This window comes from Monomorium pharaonis, chromosome 1 (assembly GCF_013373865.1).
Source record: "Monomorium pharaonis isolate MP-MQ-018 chromosome 1, ASM1337386v2, whole genome shotgun sequence".
In the NCBI taxonomy this organism is placed as follows: domain Eukaryota; kingdom Metazoa; phylum Arthropoda; class Insecta; order Hymenoptera; family Formicidae; genus Monomorium; species Monomorium pharaonis.
Window position 1 is genome coordinate 17,935,177 of NC_050467.1, and position 8,336 is coordinate 17,943,512.

The following is an 8,336-nucleotide window of genomic DNA, read 5'->3' on the forward strand; positions in this document are numbered from 1 at the left end:
CACACACATCTTTGATGCGTAAAAAATTTTTTAAAAGCAAAATAAAGATCGCTAATAAAAGTAATATTGAAATAAAAATATTACGACGTGAAGGAAAGACTGCTGCCTTAGTCTACAGAGTCTACACTGCAAAACCGGTATTGTTTTCATCTGCGCGAGAAGAACCATGTTACGCTCGTATCCGCCATATTCTTGCGAAATGTACAACCCATCTTTTGAGAGCCACCCTATTGGAAGGTGTCTTGAAAAAGTTGTTCGCATCGCCTTGGGAGCATCGAGATCCGCGTTGCAAAGAGCGATGGCTTCACCGCAAGAAATCACCCTTAAGGCTTCCATATAACCTGCCGAGCGATTTATGTCAAAGAAAATAAGGAAAGATTCAGAAAATATGTCACGCTATAAATATCACGGCCCGAATGTAGTTTAATGTTACCTCTTCGTTTTGTATACACCACGTAAAGTCGAGAATATGACGCAATTATGATGTTTCTCTATATCTATCCGTATTGATTTCTCAATACCGTTACATGAACGTGAGTTTCCGTAGAGGTATTAATGTGGAAATACAATAATAAATGTAAGATTTTAACAACTGTGTAAAATTATTATTTTATATCAATCTGCAGTTATTCATTAAAATTTATGCACAAAACTTTTGATACCTTTTTAAGATGAAAAAAGAATCATATAAAATAGAACAATCGCAATAATGCGCTGTCATCAATAAATATTTTATTACAACCTAAAATTATTTTTAAAAATTAAATTTATATATAACTTATTACATTTTTGGCTTTATTCTTTTTATAGTACAGATACAATATTTTAATACTAATTTTAATACTAATTCTCATTATTAAATATATTTAATAAAATTAATTAATTTGCATACCAACGACTTTAATTTATATAATATAATTAAATAACGAAAACAAATATTTAAAATATTTTACGTATTTTTCTTTATTCTTTCACTTTATTGTACATCCGTTTTATATAGATACGTCAGTTGTATTTGCACAAAACGAGGAATATGAATAATTCGCGTAAATTCTCCGAGTTCGGAAATAAAGTGTAAAATTGTTTTATTGCTGAAACGACGGCACGCTGTTTCACAGAGGCTGGCAATCTAAAGGTAGTATCCATATACCCAGTGGAATAACTTCAACCTAATTCGAAACCTACGGCAACCCTTAACAGCCAGTGATAGCTGCCATTTACAAAAGAGGTTCGGACCATCGTCCGAAGTTTGGCACTTTGAATCGGGCCATTTGGCCCATCTTTCCGTACATTTGCAAGTGGCCCCAGCCACGAAGCCGCGATCGATGCTATCATCGTTTCCGAGGAGAGGTAACTGCAATCCCATTCATTATACATGCTATATATAGTACGTGCATAGTACATATGCCCGAATCTAATGTAGAATTGCGGATCTGACGATGAAATTGTAGCTTCGTAATAACGCTGGCGCGAAGTCTTTCGAGCAATTTCAACAAAAGCTAAAATAATCATAATAATATTTTGCTATGCTAAGAAAAAGATTTTGTTAATTTGACTAAATTTTCCAACTGAATTAAATTTTGTCTATTCACATATTTATAGATTTTAATTAACTATATAAATATTTGAATTGAAATTTGTGCATTTAAGTTAAATGCATAAATTCTTGAACTGACAAAATTTTAATATAATTAAAAAATTTTGTCAAATCACCAATATTTTTCTCTCAGTAGAATTAATTATTAAATCTCCCAAATATATTGTGTAATTCTTCGAGAATTTATTTAATGTATATTAAAAATTGTTATGCTAAAACTATTATTTTCAACTTTAATATGCTTAAATATTAAAAAAATTTTATTTCAACTTAAATGCGTTAAATGTTTTGATCTCAATCGAATTAAAATATAAGTTAATATAATTGATTTTATAATATTTTAAAATTAATTGTATAACTAAAAAATATCTAATTACAGGGTTTTCATTATCTTTAAGAAGAACGTCTTTTTCGCAAGGCATTCCATCGTCTTCGTATAACGTCGTAAGAAAGATCGAGCGAACGTCAGTACAGTACAAAACAATTCTGCAAGTTTCTTTGATGCGACTTTTTAAAAGAGATTTTCGATCTCCCGGTACGTTTCTTTACTATTGTTAATCCTACAGCACTAACATGAAACGAAGACCAGCTGTTTACAATTTCTGAGAAACTAGCAGCAATCATCGACATGCGAGCAAACGCGAATTACGATTCACTTGCAACGGCGACGTTGTGTCGCGTACCTTGAAAGCGTTTTTCTCATATTCATTGTATTTTTTGTGTCACAAAAAGAATTCGTAAGCTCAGTTAACTCTTGGCTCGTCAATGAATGTTGGACGATCTTAAAAATTTACGATTTTTTACCTCGCCGTTCTTACAGCAGGTAATAATTCAAGAGGCATTAATTCTATAATTAATTCCGAGCCCGAGAAACCAGAGTCTCATCGTCGTCGCCATTAAAATGTCGGAGTGCACGTTAAAAAATTTGATAAAAAAGTCTACGCTGAGAAATTAAAATTTGACTTAAATAACGAGCGAATGTTCTAAAATCGATATTTTTAAAACTTGCAATACTTTTTTTTCCTAGATAGTTTAATGTGTAGTACATGCGATACACGCAAATTCGGTAATGCAATTATGCAATTTTATAATTTACATCAAAGTGAACTAATAATTATTTACAGATGGCGTGCTCGTGAATAAGTACATCCAGTTAAAAGCATTTTACATGTACCTACACTCAATATTCAGTCTGCGCGCAAACTAAATTTTGCAACTCCATTTGTACAATTTTCCCAACTCTGACAAGAATATCATCGCCACTGACACAGAATTCGTTTCATTTTCATCACGCGTGCTCAAATTGATGCCCTCATTTCGTCGCGATTATCTTATCGATTATACCAAAATCGCATGGGCGTGTTTGTTTGTTCGTCATATATTCACTGTAGCGACGATTTTGATCTAGTCCACCATTTTCCAGAGATACACAATAGTGATCGGTTTTAATTTCCCTTGCCTTTTCGTCGCTCCGGCACTGCGGAGTTTTCTCATTCCTGAAGCTTTATAGCGAGCAGTCGTACACACGAGTTCGTGCCGTGGAGCTGTGATTCAAGTACTTTCGTGTCCAGCAATTTGATACCGGTCACGTACGGAATACATTTTGAAAGAATGCAAGAGGCTGCAAGCAGGAATACCCGCACGTGCAAGAAAAGGCGTGTGCAAGTAATGAGGCCGCATTTATCTTATGATAAAACAAAATTGTTCCGACATTATACGCAAGTGATATTTCTGATATTACAAAACATACAGCGCTCATACATTTATAATTTCTGCATTTCAAAGAATAGTTAGATTACATAAAAAATTAAGTAACACGTATTGTTCATGTACCAAAATTAATTTTAAAATAATTATATAACTATTAATTACTAATTTTTTAAACTCACTTCTTTATATTTTCAATTTATTAACAATTTTTTTTGCTAATTCTTTGTTTTTTTCACTTTACAATAGATAAAAAAAAACAGCATTTTATTTATGTTGGTATAACTTTGAATGTTCAAATTCCAATTCAATCTCAATCTCAATCTCTAGTCTGATATGGCTTTAAGATTGTCTTAAGTTTGTCTTTAGACACAAAAGTCCCTCCCCAGTACGTACAAAAATATATTCAGAATGCTTAAATCGAAGAATTGAATACATCAGCATTTGTTGCTATTTTGTTGCTCTAAGATAGCGCAAAAACATTTTGAAAATAAAACATTTTTTAAGAGATACCTATATACCAATACTAATTAAGTATATATGGGTATATCTTGAGCAATGTAATAATTCCAAAATGTTTTTGCGCTATCTTAGAGCGACAAAATAGCAACAAATTCTGGTGTATTTATTTTTTCAATTTGAGCGCTCTAAATACTTTTTTTTATTATTGGGGGGAGAGGGGCTAGCTTGATGGCAAGCTGGCCCCACCCCTTTCAGACGTCATTTCCTGCCAAACGACTTAAGCGACAGAATAGGGTAACAAATTAGCGACAAAAGAACACTAAATTTTTATATAAGTGCGGATTTTTTAAGCGCTGGGCTAACTTTATAGGTCGGTCTTTCCTTGGCGCAAGCCACTATCGTGTCTCTTAATTTAGATATATGACCTAATAATTAAACGTTTATAAAAAAAATCTATAAAATAAAGTAGTTGATACTATTGCTTCTATTGATCTTATAATACACATAATATAATCTAAACAATGTTTTCATTTAAAAGTGATATCAGTCATAAATAAGTTGTGCAAATTTCATTCACCGTTATTATGTTAGTTGACGACATAATTAATTTTTCATAACAGGTCATACATGTGTGACCTGTTCGCATTCTGAACTGTCTTAAATAGCTTAGATCTGGAATTTAATCACGAGATGAAATAGTATAGATTTTGAATGAATATGAAAAAGAAAATAGCTGGTGAGACATCTGAATCCGCTGCACTTTTGTTGCCGTTTCTTTCGCTAAATCCCATTTAAAATTGTCCTCCAAGGTACGTATTTTTAAACTTTTTAGAATAATCTTGTAAAAAAAATAATCACGTGATGTCTCGCATATTAAAAAATAACTTTTGGAGCAACGTCCGCGCGTTTATAAAGAAGTTTTAACTGATGAACATTTTATAAATCTCGATTTCTTGGTACTAACAATAACAGGATAGAATACGGCGCGGCTCTGTGTTAGAGCAGCGATTCTCGGATTCGATCTCCTAGTTCTATAATCTACATGATTTAAATACGTGAGATACGAAAATAATGGGAATTGGATGTAAATTAATAATCTCACCTTAAAAATACCTAGCTGTTGAGAAATCTAACAAAAGAGTATAATTTAACAAATCCCAATTTAAATTAATTGTAACATCACTATTAGAATCAATAATTAAAAGAATTAATTTTTACATTTATTTGCTCTTGTTTTTTATGCATGCTTTAAAATTTATTAAAATTAAAATACGTAAAAAAGCCCATGTAACATACACATTTTGGATACTTATTATGTGACAATTTATCAAATATATTAAGGTTAAATAAAAAAAATGTCAATAAATATTAATATTAATAATTATATTAAACGAATTAATTATAAATTCAATTTACCCTCACAAATTTTTACTATATTTAAATATTACACTTACATGCTTATACTGGTAGTCAAATTTGTGAATTTTCAATGTTCTTCTATTGTTACACGCCTCTGTCTATTGTTACACGCGACCAAATTTATTTATAATTAAGAAACGAAATTAAAGAAACTTTTATGTACAATTTTTGTATATATTTAAAAAATTTCATTTTAGACGCAAGAAAGAAAGAATATAGAGAAGAATATATAACTTTATCTCTTGAGGTCTCACTGCCTTTCAGCTTACGAAGTGTGTCGTTTCTTCTGTGACATTTTCAAACACCGAGACACGGGCGACTTTCTGCGTAAAGTAGGTACTTCTAGTTCGGGTTGAGCCCGTTCCTCGTAAAGCCTGCCTGCAAACTCCTTAGCAATTAAGCTGATTACGGCAGAGACCCGATTAACTAAGGTTCCACGTTAAAAGTTTTATTCTTCACTTTTCGCTTTTTAAGTGGCAGTTACCGAAAACTGCGTCGATTGAACGACGATAGCAACACCTAACTCTTTCACATGAAAATATTATTACAAAATATATTTCAACAAAAAATGTCATAGCTTCATTAATGACACGGGTATATTACATAAATAATAATTGAGACTGTGTAATACGTTAATTACATATGTAAATTAAAAATGTTTTTAACGGCAACTTTTTAAATCTAAGAGATAATATATTTATTGTTAGATTAATATTGGATAAGTTAATTTTAAAAAATACTTCATGATTTCTAAAAATGAGAACACTAATTTTTCTTGTGTTAATCATTAATATTGGCTTCGTCGTAAGTTTACTAATGCAATAAAAAAAAATTGTACGAAAGTTCGCATAAAATAGAGACTATTTTCAGGACGTTTCAGAACCTCGGATTCTGTTTTAGAGAGAAAAAGAGAGAGAACTGCATTCTATAAATATATAAGTCTTTATAATAGCTTATACTGAAAATTATTTGATCAAGATAAGAGAAGAATTTGCCTCCCTTAAATATTCATTTGAAGACATTTATTTTAATAAAAAATATGAAAATCTATTTATTAAAGCAAGATGTATGTTAGATTTAAATCAATATTTAAATTAGGACATTCAAATTAGATTGAAATTAAATTAACCGCCTAAAGATTAAATTTTACTTTTAATTTAATGATTATAAAATAATTGGTATTAAAACAAGTGTTACTTAAAAAAAAGTATTGGTCTTTTTCCATCTCTTAATAAAATCAATTAATAATAAAACCGATTCAAACGTCTCAATAATATTTCAAACTTGTGATCTCTAATAATTAGCGCTTATTTAATTATCGGTGCTTTCAATTGATCTATTGTAATCAACGTGGCTCAGAGCGTGGTCGTGCGGCAGAATGTGACAAGTGAAATGAGAGAATTCGCATAGGAACGTGAACCGGTGGTCGTCCCTTTGATCTTCCGCGATCGCGAACGACGGCGGCCGGATTAGGTCGGTTCGATTTTTAGGTCGTTCTCTCCATTCGAGCTTCTCTAGAGGCGCTTTGAACTTCGATTTCTCGTACTTTGTGTCGTATAGTGCTTTCAAGGCATCGATGCTTTTCCCAGCTTGATCCCCTACGACGCACACCTTTGCGTTCAGCAGCCCTTTTCATCAGCGGCGAAAAGCATTCGTACAGGGAGAGAGAAAGAGGACGGAGGAAGAAGGGGAGATAGAGAGAGAGAGAGAGAGAGAGAAGCTCCGCAATTACTCTGAGACACTAAGTGCACAGTGCAATAATGTGTACTTATTCTGTGGGCACGCATATGGAGAGAAAGCGGCTCTAACTGTCGCGACATCGTATAATATTTCGAGTGTTATGCAGCAATATCCGCGACAGAACAGAATATGACGCAATTTTAGTTACTTGCGAAATGCCGCACACAAGAAAGGAATAATTTTAAAAACCATTAAACGTACGGGGCGTACTAATTTCGGAGACCAAGAGATTCAAGCAGAACAAAAATTTATAACATAGAAATAATGTCGGAATGGTTATTAAAAGCTGCTTTTGATTGAAATTTATTTAACGTCATTTTGTTGTTATTGTAATTTGTTGTTCCTCTTTACTTACTTTAATATAATGGATGACTTTAACATAATGTGCTATTCCGAGACGATAATGTATTCCGAAGTTAGGAGAACGCGCTGAACTTGCTTTGCGTGCCGCGGCAAGTAAATGCAAACAATCAATTGTTGATGACCGTTTGTATGATACAAAACACGCATTTAATGCAATGATAATTAATGCAACAATCCGGAACTATTTGCAATTGAAATTGAATCGGATGCGTGCACCTTAATTAAAATAATGTTAATAAATGCGTGCATTCTAATAATATAATTGCATGCATAGTCTTGTATATGGAAAACGATTGCGCGAACAGCTATCTGTATTAAATACACAACGAATTTTATTTATTTTGTTGCATTCGAACATCAGGTGCGCATGCAGAAACGCTGAAATTGTCTATTGTCTATCGGGCGCGATACACGTTACGATTGTTTATTAAAAAGTAGTGAGTAATAGAGCCCGTCGAACAAAACACTTTTATTCGAGCTGTCTATTGACATGTAGTGACAAAACGTGGCTATTATTTTTTTTTTTTTCATCTACTGTCGTGCATCTCTACGTGACTGTCTACCTTTGGCTTTGCGTGTTCGTATGTCATCATCTATATCTTTGAGTATTTTTATATCCACAGCTAAATGAAATTTGTCGTTTGTGCGAAAAGCGCGCGAAGTTACGCGATCAATATGTACAGAGAAAAAGACAGAGAATGATTTCTCTCACAAAACTATTTTTTGATGCGTATATCATTTATTTAAAAAAGTTTTATGTAATATACATCAACATATAAATATATAACACAATTTTATAAAATCCAATAATAACTATTTAAATGTTAGCAAGTTATATTTCATATTTTGCAAAAATTTATTTGCGAAATTGAAATCCAGTTTGAAATTAATATATATTTAATCTTTGATACATTCTACAATATTTAATAAACACTAGATCCTCATATTTTATAGAGGATGCTGTGAAATTTATACTTAATATTTTTTTCATAAAACCTACGGCTATTTGCAATAGTTTTTAAAAACCTATATGTTCCATGAAAACTTC

The 8,336-nt window shown here is 32.0% G+C and overlaps 1 pseudogene; it reads left to right on the forward strand.

The window, feature by feature from the left end:
* The first annotated feature begins 527 nt into the window (after positions 1 to 527).
* Positions 528 to 3,450, forward strand: LOC118646588 (annotated as a pseudogene).
* Positions 3,451 to 8,336: the final 4,886 nt, after the last annotated feature.